We start from the raw sequence: 16529 nt of genomic DNA on the forward strand, positions 1-16529 counted from the left end.
AGTTATTTTTGCTGATTTTATTTAAATTATTAACTCTCAAATACTTAACCCCGCCGTATGACGATGCCTACCAATGCGTGAATAAACCCAAATTGGCAACCGCCTTTATACCGCACAAACCCCACCAACCGTTGCCAAATCGGTTTGAAAATGACAACCTACCTTCCCGGTGAAAAATAGGTTCAGTTTCATATATTTAGCAACCAGACCCAACCGTTTTGGAGTGTTTCTCCAAAAGACACTCCGAAATTCTTCAGCAATTCCTTCAGGGATTTCTACAGGAATTCCTTGGCGAATTTCTCCAGGTGTTTCTTGAATTACCCTGAGATTCTTCTACGAATTCCTTCACGGTATCCTTTAGGATTTGAGTCATGGATTACAATAGGAGTGCCATCGAAGAATCCTTCAGAAGTTCCCTCAGAAATTTTCTACACATTTCACCAGGGAATCCTCCAGAAGTACCTTCAGAGATCTGTCCGTCAGGAGTTCCGTCTGGGTTTCCTCCTCAAAATCATTCAAGGATTTTTTCTATCCTTCCTTCCGGGATTCCCCCGGAATTTCCTTCCGGGATTCCCCCGGGAATTCCTTCCGGGATTTCCCCGGGAATACCTTCCGGGATTTCCCCGGGAATTCCTTCCGGAATTCCCCCGGGAATTCCTTCCGGGATTCCCCCGGGAATTCCTTCCGGGATTCCCCCGGGAATTCCTTCCAGGATTCCCCCGGGAATTCCTTCCAGGATTCCCCCGGGAATTCCTTCCAGGATTCCCCCGGGAATTCCTTCCGGGATTCCCCCGGGAATTCCTTCCGGGATTCCCCCGGGAATTCCTTCCGGGATTCCCCCGGGAATTCCTTCCGGGATTCCCCCGGGAATTCCTTCCGGGATTCCCCCGGGAATTCCTTCCGGGATTCCCCCGGGAATTCCTTCCGGGATTCCCCCGGGAATTCCTTCCGGGATTCCCCCGGGAATTCCTTCCGGGATTCCCCCGGGAATTCCTTCCGGGATTCCCCCGGGAATTCCTTCCGGGATTCCCCCGGGAATTCCTTCCGGGATTCCCCCGGGAATTCCTTCCGGGATTCCCCCGGGAATTCCTTCCGGGATTCCCCCGGGAATTCCTTCCGGGATTCCCCCGGGAATTCCTTCCGGGATTCCCCCGGGAATTCCTTCCGGGATTCCCCCGGGAATTCCTTCCGGGATTCCCCCGGGAATTCCTTCCGGGATTCCCCCGGGAATTCCTTCCGGGATTCCCCCGGGAATTCCTTCCGGGATTCCCCCGGGAATTCCTTCCGGGATTCCCCCGGGAATTCCTTCCGGGATTCCCCCGGGAATTCCTTCCGGGATTCCCCCGGGAATTCCTTCCGGGATTCCCCCGGGAATTCCTTCCGGGATTCCCCCGGGAATTCCTTCCGGGATTCCCCCGGGAATTCCTTCCGGGATTCCCCCGGGAATTCCTTCCGGGATTCCCCCGGGAATTCCTTCCGGGATTCCCCCGGGAATTCCTTCCGGGATTCCCCCGGGAATTCCTTCCGGGATTCCCCCGGGAATTCCTTCCGGGATTCCCCCGGGAATTCCTTCCGGGATTCCCCCGGGAATTCCTTCCGGGATTCCCCCGGGAATTCCTTCCGGGATTCCCCCGGGAATTCCTTCCGGGATTCCCCCGGGAATTCCTTCCGGGATTCCCCCGGGAATTCCTTCCGGGATTCCCCCGGGAATTCCTTCCGGGATTCCCCCGGGAATTCCTTCCGGGATTCCCCCGGGAATTCCTTCCGGGATTCCCCCGGGAATTCTTTCCGGGATTCCCCCGGGAATTCCTTCCGGGATTCCCCCGGGAATTCCTTCCGGGATTCCCCCGGGAATTCCTTCCGGGATTCCCCCGGGAATTCCTTCCGGGATTCCCCCGGGAATTCCTTCTGGGATTCCTCCGAGATTTTCCTCCCTGGAATGCCACTGGAATTTCTTTTGGGATCTCCCCGAAAATTTCTTCCGGGGTTTCCCCGGCAATTCCTTCCGGGATTGCCCAGAGCTATCTTCAGAAATGCATTCAGGGATTTCTCCAGAAGTTCTTTCAGGGATTCATCAATGAGTTTATTCAAGGATTTCTTAGGGAGTTTTTTTTTAAGGAGTTCTATCATAGATTCTTCCGGGCGTTTCTTCAGGGATTCCTTCAACAATCTCTCCAGAAATTTCATCAGAGATTTCTCAAGGAATTTCTTCAGGGAGTACTCCAGAAATTTCTCTCTAAAATTTTCTTCATTACCGTAAGTTGAATAAACGCCTTGAGGGACGACACTAGTTTTGCCAAGCTGAAATATCCCAAAAAAGCGGAGAAAAGCCGAATAACCCCGATAAAACTCGATAAAACTCGCAAAACTTTTGCGAGTTTGAGTTTGAGAAATGAGAGATGAAAGATTAACGATTATAGAGGATAGATGAGCGATGAGAGATGGTGATGATGATTATGATGATGGAAGATGAGAGATGATGATGATAATGAGAGATGATAATGATGATGACGATGCGAAATGGGAGATGAGAAGTGAGATGAGAGATGCGAGATAAGACGTGAGAGATGAGCGATGAGAAATAAGAAATGAAGAGTGAGATGAAATATGAGAGCTGATAGATGAAAGATTAACAATGAGAGATGGCAGATGAAAGATAAAATATGAGAGATGATCGATGAGACATGGAAGATGCGAGATAAGAGATGGTAATGTTGATGATGATGAGAGATGAGAGATGAAAGATGAATGATAAGAGGATTGATGATAGATAGTGATGATGATGAGGAGATTTTTTTTTATTCTGTATTAACGAGATTTTTAGCCCTAGGCTAGATCATCTTGGGATGAGGAGAGATGAGAGATGTTGATGATGAGAGATAAGAGATATGCGATAAGCGTGAGGAATGAGGGATGAGCGATGTTGGATGAGAGAGAGATAAGAGATGAGCGATGAGAAGTGTTGATGCCGAGAGGTGAGAGGTGAGAGTCGAGAGATAAGAGATTAAAGATGAGAAGCGAGAGATGAAAGATGAGAGGTACTCGACGAAAGACAAGAGATCAGCGATGAAAGATGTAGATTGTACATGTTCACATTTTAGAAAATGTCTTGAATCCCACCAGTCTAGTAAGTATCATAATTCTCATGCCAAAATGAACTTCTGGTCAAATTTTCAGCTTGATTGATAAAGATTTCGATGTGCTTCAAGTCGATTTGGTAATTTTGGGCTTTTCTACACATTAAAAAATCATAACTATTGAACGGAAAGACATACAATAATGATTATAGCTCTAAATCAAAGCTTATTATATTACACAAAAGTCGTCCATACATACTTGTGCCATCACCCACCGAGGGAGCAAAAAAGCACCACGAAGTGCCTATCGAATGGAAAAAATTATCACGCTAGCATTGGTTTTTCATTGCTGATGACAATAACTGTTTTTAAATCGTCCTGATTCATCAATGAAATGTGACCAAAACAATCAACGTTTGGCATGAAAAATCAAGGCTATTGATGTGCTCATTTTTTGTTAATTTGGATTTTTAATCATTCATTCCAAATAGCTGCTGAATTATCTCGAACGGGGTTCATCTTGACAGATATGATTTGACTATCTCCTGGTTATTCAACTCCTAGAATTTCGTCAATCCATGCTTCCCAGGCCATTTTGACTACAAGATAACAGATTTTTCGGAACCACTTAGGACAAAACCTAATTTATTACTGACAAAACTTGCAAGAATTGTACAAGTATGTATGTATGTATGTTTTGTGGAATATGATAAGCTTTGATTTCGAGCTATAATCCTTACTGTATGTCTTTCCGTTCAATAGTTATGATTTTTTTAAAGTGTAGAAAAGCCTAAAATTTCCAAATCGACTTGAAACACATCGAAATCTTTATCAATCAAGCTGAAAATTTTACCAGAAGTTCATTTTGGCATGAGAATTATGATACTTACTTGACCGGTGAGATTCAAGACATTTTCTAAAATGTGAACATGTCTAATGTAGATGATGATGAGAGATAAGAGTTGAGGGATGAGAGATGAGATATGAGAGATGAGAGGTAAAAGGTGAGAAGTGATAGGTAAGAGATGAGAGGTAAGAGATGAGAGATAAGGGATTAGAGATGATAGAAGAGTGATGGGAGATGGTGATGATGATGATGATGATGATGATGATGATGATGATGATGATGATGATGATGATGATAATGAGAAATGATGACGAGATGAGTAGTGAGATGAAAGATGCGAGATGAGATGTGAGAGATGAGCGATGACAAACGAGAGATGACAAGTGGAAGATAAGATGAAGGGTGAAATGAGAAATTAGAGGTGAGGGATGAAACATAAACAATGCGAAATGACAGATGAAAATTAAAAGATGAGAAATGAGCGATGAGAGACGATGATGAGGATTATGACGAGAGATGAGAGATGAAAGGTGAATAATGAGAGGAAAGATGAAAGATAGTGATGATGATGATAAGCGATGAGAGATAAGAGATGAGAAGTGAAAGATGAGATATGAGTGATGAGAGATGAGAGATGACCGATAAGAGATAAGTAGACAAAAGAGATATTATACAAATCCAAAACAAATCTACTTTATCTACTACTTCTACTCGCAGTCAAAGATACGTGCGACATAACCGCAAAAAAAAACAGACGTGTATTAAAATTTTCTATCATAGCGCTCTTGGATAATTCATGGAAAAAGGTCACACCACAGTCGGGTTAAAACAAATTACAACGAAATATTTTAGAGGCCCAGATCTTGAGAACCTGGGCCATATCCAGAACTACTAGGAAGTCTTATGTTCCCTATGATGTAGACTATATCAGACATTTGTTTCACGGTTGGATTCCTCGGTAGATTTCAACAATAACCTTCTTGATCAGGATATTGTGACTTTCATAACCTGAAAAATTAAACAAATTCGCTGACTGACTTGCGATTTTCTTGACGCATCCAAACATTTGGACGTCATTTCACAGAAAAACGCGACTTAACGACCGGGACAGTATGGCCTCGGACGTTGTGACCCGGCCTCTTTTCTTGGTCACCAGCACAGTCCGCATCTGCAAATCCAGTGAGGTCTTTGCATGCTTATGAAAGTCACAATTCTATCATGCGACACATCAAATTGCGCCGAATTTTGTGAATTTTAGCATGGTTGCCTAATTTTATGCGGAAATCATCAATAAAAAACCACAAAACCACGACGTCGGCCAGAATTTAAGAAGTTTAAGGCTCTAAAACCATTAAATATGGGTTGGTATGGAGAAGATGTCCGGAGTCCAAAAATGGGAACCAGAATATTCAAAATGGCGGCCAAAGATCCAGGATGGCAGCCCAAAATCCAAGATGGCGACTGTTTTGAGGAGTTTTAAGTTCTTAATCTATGCCATATGGGTATGTTTGGTATGGAGATGTCCGAGGTCAAAAAATGGCGACCAGAATATGCAATATGACGGCAAAAAATTCGAGATGGCAGCTGTTTTGAGGAGTTTTAGGTTTTAAATCCATGCAATATGGGTATATTTGACATAGAGAAGATGTCCGGAGTTCAAAAATGGCGACCAGAACAACCTACACGGAGAAACTGAAAAACTCAAAATTAGGTACTTTTAAACTCAATTTTGAGTTCTTTTTCATCTCCCTTTTCATGCGCTCTTTCTATTGTTGTCAGAGAGTGAAGAGAGAAACAGCCCAACTTTTGCAGTTCCGTGCGTCAAGCCAAAACTGAGTTTCTAGCACAGTACTCAAATTTGAGTAAATACAACCTAGTCGAAATTTCGGTTGGGTTTTCACCTTAAACTTAGGTACTTTTTTCACATGGAAGCAAGCGGGAACAACCCAACAAAAACATCGATTCCATCAACTCAAAATTGGCTTGACGCACGCAACCCCGAAGTTGAGTGGAAAGAACTTACTTTTGGGTAGTTTCGTCTCTCCGTGTAGATGACGACCCAAAATCCAAGATGGCGGCTCCAAATTCAAGATGGTAATTGGTAATTGTAATAAAGAGTTTTAGCTTCTAAAATCATGCAATTTGAGTATATTTGGTAAGAGGAAGATGTCCGGAGTTCAAAAATGGGAACCAAAAGATGGCGGCTCAAAATACAAGATGGCGCACAGAAAAAATATTCATGTAAAATTCAGCAAAAAATCATGCACACAAAGGTACTGCTAGAGTTAGTGCATATTTACATGAGATATCATGTAAAATTACGTTACGTTCGTGTAAATTTCCGCTAATAATCCCGTAACCGGTTGGAGTCCATGATAGTTTACGCGATGGTTAGCGGAAAATTACACGATGGTACTGTAATTTTACAATATATCTCATGTAAAAGTGCAGTAACTCTAGCGTTCCCTTTATGTGCATGATTGCTCGCTGAATTTTTATTACATATTTTTTTCTGTGCGGTCAACAATTTGAGATGGAAGGTGGCTTAAGAAGTTTTAGATTCTAAAACCATGCAATATGGATATATTCAAAATACACCCTAAATATTCAAGAAGGCGACTCCAAATTCAAGATAGCGACTGTTTCAATGAGTATTAGGCTCTAAAATCATGCATAATAGGTATAAATTGCTATGGGGAAAACGTATAGAGTCCAAAAATGGCAACTAGAGTATTCAAGATGGCGGCCAAAATATTCTAAATGGAGGCCATTTTGAGAAATTTTGAGCTTTACCATGTACACAGTAACGTTCCGATTATATCCCTGTCTGCGCGACAGACAATGTTCCAAGCGCGATTTGCAGCATTATAAAAGTATTGAAAACGCGCAGAGATGTTGTACAATGTTTAAAAACATTTTTGAAATGTTCAAAAATTTTGAAAGCAATCTAAGATGTTAGCTTAAAATTCAAGGGGGCGGTGCACAATTAAATATTACGAATCAAATGTATTGCGACATTTGCACCTATTTAGACTCGGCCGAAATTCATTATTATCACAGTCGAATTTCGCACACGACTTCGCAGCGGCAATCGTACACAAGTTCGGTTGAGTTCATGACAGGGGCGTCGTATGCACAACAGGTAAACAAAATCACTTTGATTAGTGTGAAACACCGCTGAAAAATGTTGATTCAGAGGATTTTAGAATTATCACAGTAGTCTAAGCATTAATGAGAAACCCAATACCAGAGCGTTAATGATTAATCATAAATTTAATCATGATTAATGATTAAGATTAATCAAAATCATTAATCATAATCACAAAAAAATCTCATTTAATCATTAATCATTAATCTTAATCACACTGTTTTTGAAATCTAATCATTAATCAGTAATCATAAGAAAAAATATTAATCAATCATTAATCATTCATCACCAAAAATGATTCATCATATAAAATATTTGATCCAATTTAAATTGGCTCAAATGCTGTTCTAAATAATATAATTTATGATTCTTTTTTAAAAATCTTCCGAACAGACTTACCTTTTACTTTTGAAACTTCAAAAACATGTTAAACAATAAATATATTTTAATCATTTCCAGTTTTTTGTGATTGATTAATCATGATTAATCATGATTTTTAATCAATGAGCCATTTTTAATCATTAATCATAATCAATAATCACACATAAAACCAATTTTAATCAATAATCATAATCTTTAATCATCCTAAAGATCAAATTAATCATTAATCATAATCAATAATCACCATAATTGGAATTTTAATCATCAGTGATTAATCATGATTAAAATTTTTATTAATCATGAACGCTCTGCCCAATACTTACTACTCTCTATTGCACGTTGAATCACCTATAGTATTATAAAACAAAAGCAATCCAATCCTCCGAGCCGGATTTGAACCAGCGACCTATGGATCACTGCCGCGTGAAGTTTCCTCTACAGTCCACCGCTCTACCAACTGAGCTATCGAAGGGTTACAGTGTCGGAAGACAAAAATATCCAAAGAGATCGCACGTGCTTTTCTATATAAATATTTGCGTTTGTCCTTCAAACCGAGCAGCGCTAAAAGCAGGTTCGGCGAAAACGAAAAGTGAAACAAGAGATTACCTACCACGTGCGAACTATTCATTATTACGACCATCGCATTGCCACTTACACACTTCATTTCGGAGCTTACTTTTCGTTACCTCTGCGTTTCCGCCATCGATCGAGTAAAAATCAACAACATTCTTATCGCGGTGTTGCTCTGAAATGAAGCGCACACTTCACCCCGCAAACCGATACGTACCAGGAGGTATCACCCCTTCCCTGCGGAGAGTTTGCCTTTCAATGAGATTTTAATCTGCAAATCAAACTGGAATTTTATCAGCTTTCCGAGCGAAACAACAAAAACTGCACCGCAGTGCCGCACTGCTGTCTGCCTGCCGCACTGCTGTCTGCCTGCCGCCAAATCGGACACGACGACGAAGAAGTGAAGAACGCGTTTCGTTATTTCGGAATTAGCACGCTTTGTAGTGGTGGATGGCCAATCAACAAAGTGGGCCAGTCTGTTCGTCGTCAGTCAGTCCCCTTGCTTGAACGAGCAGCTCGGTTGCTTGGATTTGAATCGGTTTGGATGACAGTGTTGTTGATTTTGCACTTGAAGGTGCGTCTTGCTTGGCGCCTTTTCATTTTACTTGATCGGTGGATAACAACGACGACTCGACGCAGGAAAAAAGGGGTAGGTAATCAAGTTCGCTGTTGTCGTTTGGTGAAAGCGAATTTCATTCTTTTGTTATGGGCAAAATGCGCCAGCCCTGGCTGTAACTCCAAAACAGCCGTTGATGTTTTAATTATGACTGCAACAATACACAGAGCAGAAAATCAGAACCTCAGAACCTTGCAAATGTTTATCAATTCCGTTGAGCGACAGTTAATTCTTCATTCTTCATTACACCACACACTAAGATCAGCTCGGTATTTCCCCCATCTTTTTACTGAGTTCTCAACAGCAGATTTAACTCGGTACGCTCGGTTATTTACACGCTTACCTGAAACTACCCATCGACTGGGTCGATTATACCCGGATTTTCATGTTGTTAGCAGTTGTCAAAATCCGGGTAACCCGAAAACCCAGATTTGTTGAATCTGGGTAAAGATCTGGGTAAACGGCACTTTGTCATTTTTCGGATTGAAAATATGGCAGCGGTCAGGAGAACGCTGGAAATCATGACTGTTTTCTCGAATAATATGCCAATAAATGACGAGAAACCAGTGAAATTATTCCGGAGAACTGTTTTCCTACATCAGGTAAGTGAAAAGCATACAGCTTTTCATTAAAAATCTAAAGTAAATATAAATTAACAAAATCAGGGCCCCGGAGGAGCTGGGTGTCGTTTACCCAGATTTTGCCACCAACATCTGTAACCCAGATTTGAGTAAAGGTGCCTTTACTCAGATTAGAGTAACTGCAGTTTTGCTCAATCTGGGTCGCTTTGACACCAATCTGGGTAACTGGGGGTTAGCGTGTATTTTGCGGATATTCTGTAAATGAGTTACCGAGCTCAGCTCACAAACTGTCAAAAGTTACTGAAGCACGGTAAATATCGTTACTGGTGAACAGTAAATACGATTACCGAGTGTACCGAAATAAATCTGCTGTTGAAAACTCAGTAAAAAGATGGAAAAAATACTGAACTCAGTGAAAAAATTACTGAGCTGGAACATCTGAATCTTAGTGTGCAACAAAGCTAGCCATGAAAATGTTTGACACTTCTCTGGTCATTTTGACAGACCACACACATGCACGAAAAAGACGGATCATATACAGTGACGATTCGTTCGTTGAGAGCTCGTTAGATGGGTTGTCTCGATGGTTGAATGTTCACTGGTTGGGGCAAAACCCAACTAAAAAGCACTGTCAATGTCAAAATAGTTATCAAAACGAGTTTGACGTCTGACCGCCGTCGCATCACAACTCCTGTATACAGAACGTTTACGCAAGTATGTGAGTGTTCCGTGACGTATTTCTCGTCAATTGCGTGTGTCTAGAGCATTTTGATCAGTTGTCAGTTGCCCCAACGAACGAACACGATTCGCTAATCGGGGCGCAGTCGTGACCCAACCAGCGAATCCGGACTGTATTCTACTTTATAGATCTTGTTGCCGTCCTTTTCATGCTCATGTTACATCTGAAAAAATGACCTGAGAATTTGCAGTCATTTAGAGGTTAGGTTCGTTTATGTAATAAAGAATTACACCAACAAACCTGAACTTGTTGGAATGTTTGACAATTCTCAGGTCATTTGACAGATGTAACATGAGCATAACATGGTTGGAAAAGCAGAAGTTATATTTGTCTTCATCTTGCATGTGGGTGTACTGCCAATGAAATAAGAGATGTCAAATATTTTGGAGGTTAGATCTCAAGCTGTAAAACTAGCGTAGAGTAAACGCCGTGATGCATGGAACACTCAAATCGCTCAAATCACAACTTCTTGGCGGGTTACATTTGGCGGAGCATTTTTCCCCGTTGCCCCTGATAGTTTTAATTGGTAAATATTAAACAATAGTTTTATTCAGCTTAACGCATCCTCAGTCCTCGCCACGGAAAACAGCTTAACCGAGCGAAACTTTTCCCATTAAAAGAAATTTCGTTGTCATTCCTTCTGGTCTCCTGGTCTATAGGAAAGCTTGACAAACAGATGTGAAACACAAACGCATCAGCAAGCGGTGCGAAATGTGGCGCGACAGTCAGTGTGGCGGCCAATCAAAATTCAACAGCTAGCTTAGGCAAATTAGTCGCCCGTCGTTTACATTTTGCGGTGCAATTTGCTAACAAACGACAACGTAACTTTTGGTCCTCCGGAGAGTCCGGTGCATTTAATTCGGTTCCGGACGTCGGAATGTATAAACAAACTCTACTAAACAACTCCAGGGACCAGAGTACCAAACCGACAGGGATTGCGCGTTGTATGCATGTGTGAACGCATGGGAATCAACTCAAATCGCACCACCCTCGGCTGTTGTTATTGTATGGACACAGGCAGCAGCGATTTCGTCCATTTGTCTAATTTATGCGCGACCAAAGCCAGCGTTCACACTCGATTCGTATACATATTTAGAGGGGTGTATGTAGTGACATAGCAAAGCACCATACGAATGAACGAACGACCACCTGTTCTGTTCTAAGAGGATTTGTTGCTAAACAAGTTTTATTCATCGCTTTCACATCCACGTGGTGCATCTGATAAACAAACAGCAAACTATTTTCATTTGGTTGTTTTATGGTAAAGAGTTTAGTTATTTCGCTTAGTTTAGCGAATGACATGAATAAAAACCACTTTTGGCGGCTGTGATCCGCAGCGTTTTTGAATATTTCCAGTGCAAAACAGATAGGAACGTGGACCCGACGTGAAATTGCGTGTTGAATTCCTTTAAAAAAAGTATGTGACCCCGACGTGATTTGAACACGCAACCTTCTGATCTGGAGTCAGACGCGCTACCGTTGCGCCACGGAGTCCTTGTTATCGACAGTCGATATAGTGTTGTTGTTGTTCAATCAACCAATGATTTTCCAACATTTGTGAAAATATGAAGACATTTAGAAACATTCGCAAAGGCTCCATAGCTCAGTTGGTTAGAGCGTCGTGCTAATAACGCGAAGGTCGTGAGTTCGATCCTCTCTGGAGCCACATTTTTATGAATTACCAATTCATACCAGAATCGGCAGCTTAATTATCACCTGTGATTGCACGATGGAACGATGGACGGACGTCTACAGGCTCAAGGAAAATAAATACAAAAGCTCAATAATAGTCTCGGGAACGGGTTAACTGACATGCCCGATTATTTTACTGTTGCATTCGTGTAGGGTTCCGACGCGCTCATGCGAAAAAAATTAGATAATTAATTAGAAAAAGTGGTTGGGAGGGCGAGAAAAACGGGAAAATCTAAAACTCCGTTTTCAGCAGCACTTTTCTATGGAACTGAATGTCAAAAAACACAGTAGGCAGAGGCAGTACGACCATAGACTAATTTCAAGACCTCGATGTACCAAAGAAAACCATTAATTTTCCTGTGTCCAGTCCGGTATCCAATAAATATATTCATTATCGTGTATTTTTTTCCGTGTAAATTTGTGTAAATTATATTTATTTAGCGTGTTACACCGATCTGACAGCTCTGACAGTAAGGGACTAAACATAAATTACGTAAGTGGGTACCGAGGATTGTTCACAATCTGCGAACTTGACTGCGGAAAATCGCGACCATGACGCCGCTGGTACGACTTTTGCCAAGACAGCGCATTGCTTGAGAACGGAAGCTCCGATTTGGTTCGTCTTAGTTTTGCTCTGTTAAGTTTTCAGTCAAAGAAGGTTTATGAAGCAAAAAGCATGGAAAAACTAAGAGTTTTTGAAAATCGATTTTTCATACATTTTGAATGGGGACTCGGACGTAGAACTTCAAAAAAAAAACGCAGTAAGCAAAACAAAGTTTGCCGGGTACAGCTAGTTTTTACCTAAAACTGTAGAGCCAAAACTACTGAATCGGTTTCAATAAAAAAATTCTTTACGTAAAGTATGTATGTAGAAGTATTGCGTCAAAACTTCATCCAATTTGATCTAACTGTTAAAAAATTATAGTCATATAGCACTATGTCACAATATACACTAAGGTCTTTTTTTTACACGGGTAGTTTTTCTGCTTTAACTCGGTCAATTTTGGGCCAATTCACATGAAAATTTGTACACAGGTAGACATGGTTAGTACTACCTGTGTACGGAAAATCAGATAGGTAGGTTCAACATTGATCGAGTTAAAGCAGAAAAACTACCCGTGTAAAAAAAGACCTTAGTGTAAGCAGAAGTGTTTTTGGTATAGAGAAATTCAAACAATTCTGACTTTGAAAGTATTCAACCAAAATGGCTGAAATCTTCGCTGAAAACAGTTTAACACAAGAATTTTTCACTGTCAAAGTTCTATAAAATAGGGACAGTGTTTCCAGTTCGCCAGTCAAAATAGTGCACACTAATTTTAAAATGTTAAAAAGTGACCAAAAAACGCAATTAAAACCAGTCTTTAGTAAAATATTTTAATAAAATAGATAACACCACATAACAAAAAGGTGAACAATTGCAATTGATAGTTTTTCTTTGCTAGGTTGATTCTTAAATTGTTCGTCTCAAAGAGCACTGCCACCAGCAGTGTTGTCAAATTTAGTGATTCCCAATCTTGAGTGACGGGTCACGCAATTTTCTCAACGTCCGAAAGTTTCAGGAGAGGCTGAGATTTTATTCGGATTCTGCATCTCAAGGAGCTTGTACAGTCCCGATTCGTTCGTTGGCGGCTCATTAGACGGGCTGTCTCGATGGTTGGATCTTCGCTGGTTAGGGCAAAACCCAACTAAAAAGCACTGTCAATGTCAAAATCGATGTCAAAACGAGTTTGACGTCTGACCACCGTCGCATCGCAGCTCCTGTATACAGACCGTTTGCGCAAGTATGTGAGTGTTTCATGACGTATTTCTCGCGACTTGCGTGTGTCTAGAGCATTTTGATCAGTTGTCAGTTGCCCCAACGAACGAACACGATGCGCTAATCGGGGCGCAGTCGTGACCCAACGAGCGAATCCTCACTGTACATACATTACACGTACCTATTACAATATAGTGGTATTACGCAGATCAGTGGTTCCCAAGCAGAGGCCACTAGTCATGCTTATTTCTCAAGAACCGAAAGTGCAATGAGAAAGTGAAAAATTGTTGTCGCAAAGCTCAGGGGCTCAGGCCGAGGTCACGGGCCTTGATAATTTCTCAAGAACTTAAAAGTGAGAGTAGAATGAAAATATGATATAATACAGTGGTGTTGCAAAGCCCAGTGGCTCCAAGCACGGGATCACGGGCCGCACTAACTACTCTAGAATCTAGAGATGGGAGACAACCGATGATCGTGATCAGTCTTTCGAGGCTTGCCCTGAAGAAAATTAGTGTCGAGTTACCTAGTGGCATATTACGCAAGAGTTGTGACTGCACTCGTTCACACATTTATCGAGTTTTCTAAACGGTATTAATTAAAATAGTGCAGTCAGTGCCGTCATTTTCTCCGCTGTTAATCGGGGATCTGAGAACCCGATCCGCCAAGATTTAGTACCGCTTGACGTGCTGGCCTCCGATCAGTGACGGGTACACCCACGTGACCCAAGCCTACTTACTGCCGTTCACCGGCCAGCTCCGGCTCGTGCATCACCTGCCTTCGAAGACAATTCCAGCACCGGCCGCAGACTGTTGCGCGGAAGAACTCGGACCTCCTTTCGACCGCCCGGTACCGCTGCCCGATACTTCCGCCGGCGACACGTGACTCGAGTACCTGTGCACCACCTTCGGCTATCCGACAACCCACTAAGGAAGGAATAAATTTGTTCAAAAGGTAATTCAAATCCATTTTTCTAGAAATTTCCATTTTTTCGTAAATTCCCCCATCCGGAACGCCATGAGACCCGAGCGTTGGAAGAAGCCTCGAGTGCCCACCTCACAAGCTGCCGTTGGCGTGTCCAGCAGCTTCAGGCTTAGGTACGTTCCCTTCGGAACGGCACGAATAACTCCCAAGCATTACTAAATATAATAGGAGACAAACAGTGAAGTACTAGATTTGTAGTAATGAGCTAAATTTTTGTATGGAGAGAAGGTTAGTTCTCCATTTTTGCAATGAAGTGATGCAAAATGCGTGGGTATTGTGATTTCTTGCCTTTTTTTGCTGTTTGAGCAAAACTTGGGTAACTGTATTGTTGTTTTCTCCATTTCTTGCAACTTAAACAACATAGTTACCCAAAGAGCATCAAATTAGACAATAAATCATAATAAGCTTGCATCATTTCATTGCAGAAACGGAGAACTATCCTTCTCACCATAAAAAGTTCAGCTAATTACTACAAATCTAGTACACACTGATTGTCTCCTATTGATTTGTAAAGCTCTGCATGAATTTTAATTTAATGCTAATTCTTCACCCAGTGTGATGAGTTATCGCTATATTGTTCTTCAGAAATTCAAGTGACCCGTGACTTCATATTGAGTACACTCAGCCAAATAAACTTAAGATTTCTATAAGGCCAAACTTATGAAATGGCTTTTAAATAATGGATCACTAAAATAGCTAAAACGGCCGCTATGAAATGAACAGATAGCGCCACCGTAGCCGTGTGTGTTTGACGTAACTCGACTGCTGTCACTGTGTCACCGTCCATATACGGAGGCGCTTTTGTTTTGATGCGGTGAGTAGCGGAAAAGTCGGCTTCAATGATCCATTCATAATGATCCGAATGAATTTCATAAGGTTGCTCTGTGACGTAAAATCGTCTAACTGCTTGGCTTTCATATATGTTTAGCAACATAATTTTCTCAATCGTCGGTAGCCGTGTGGATAAAATACGAGCTCAGTGATCTCGACGTTCGTGGGTTGAATCCAGTTTGCATCATTTTAGGATTTTTTTTGTTCTTCATAAGTCTGTCTTATGAAATTTGACATAACAAGAATGATCAAGTTGCATAAGGTATTCTTATGGCATCCATAAATTTTACTTATAGCAAAAAATCATAAGGTATTTCGATGAATTTCTTTAGTTTATTTTCGCTGAGTATACCACTGAGCTTCTATACACAACTATACACGGAGAAACTGAAAAACTCAAAATTAGGTACTTTTAAACTCAATTTTGAGTTCTTTTTCATCTCCCTTTTCATGCGCTCTTTCTATTGTTGTCAGAGAGTGAAGAGAGAAACACCCATACGCGCCAACTTGTGACGTAGTTGGGGGGGCGAGGCCTCTCAAAACCAATCAAATTCGGAATATTTCGACGCAGTTCATCTAGTTTAGGCATATTTACGTGAAAACTAGTGCATTGAGGTGAAAAAAGATGAATTTTGTCCAATTTTGGAGAGCTTCGCCCCCCCAACTACGTCACAAGTTGGCGCCTATGGAAACACCCCAACTTTTGCAGTTCCGTGCGTCAAGCCAACACTGAGTTTCTACCACAGTACTCAAATTTGAGTGAATACAACCTAGTCAAAATTTCGGTTGGGTGGAAAAAACTTAAAATTAGGTATTTTTTCACATGGAAGCAAGCGGGAACAACCCAACTAAAACATCGATTCCATCAACTCAAAATTGGCTTGACGCACGCAACCCCGAAGTTGGGTGGAAAGAACTCACTTTTGGGTAGTTTCGTCTCTCCGTGTAGAAGTGCTCCATGAGGCACAAAATCCGAAAAACAATTTCATTTCGTTCTCACACTTTTCCTCCTTGAGAAATTTGCATGGCCCTGGTCACCACTGATATTTGCAATACATCTATGTTAAAGATACTCCTCCTTGAGATGACCATTCCGAAAAAAACACATGCTCTTCTTTCTAACACTTTCGGTTCTTGATGAAATCTTGTGGCCCGAGACTTCAGGTTGGGAACCACTGAGTTTTGCAACACAACTTGTTACGTAAGGATAGAAAAGATTCGATGAGTGAACAAATCCTTTATTACACATGTTTGAGATCGCAGTCATCGCCGAGTATTGTGTTGTTCTTTACTGTGCATGCATCGCTCCT

At 41.5% G+C, this 16529-nt stretch overlaps 1 protein-coding gene and 3 non-coding genes across 4 annotated transcripts in view; 1 reads left to right on the top strand and 3 right to left on the bottom strand.

The window, feature by feature from the left end:
• The window catches only part of LOC109400406 (polypyrimidine tract-binding protein 2), a 1522650-nt gene that overhangs the window by 1136244 nt on the left and 369877 nt on the right, over positions 1–16529 (bottom strand). The gene's annotated exons all lie outside the window — the stretch shown is intronic.
• On the bottom strand, positions 7832–7925 carry Trnay-gua (transfer RNA tyrosine (anticodon GUA)). Its single transcript has 2 exons — positions 7889–7925; positions 7832–7867 (listed from the first exon to the last, which is right to left on the bottom strand). It is a non-coding gene; the product is annotated as a tRNA-Tyr (tRNA).
• Positions 11382–11453, bottom strand: Trnaw-cca (transfer RNA tryptophan (anticodon CCA)). Its single transcript has one exon. It is a non-coding gene; the product is annotated as a tRNA-Trp (tRNA).
• Positions 11552–11625, top strand: Trnai-aau (transfer RNA isoleucine (anticodon AAU)). Its single transcript has one exon. It is a non-coding gene; the product is annotated as a tRNA-Ile (tRNA).

The sequence above is a fragment of the Aedes albopictus genome, chromosome 1, assembly GCF_035046485.1.
Source record: "Aedes albopictus strain Foshan chromosome 1, AalbF5, whole genome shotgun sequence".
In the NCBI taxonomy this organism is placed as follows: Eukaryota; Metazoa; Arthropoda; class Insecta; order Diptera; family Culicidae; genus Aedes; species Aedes albopictus.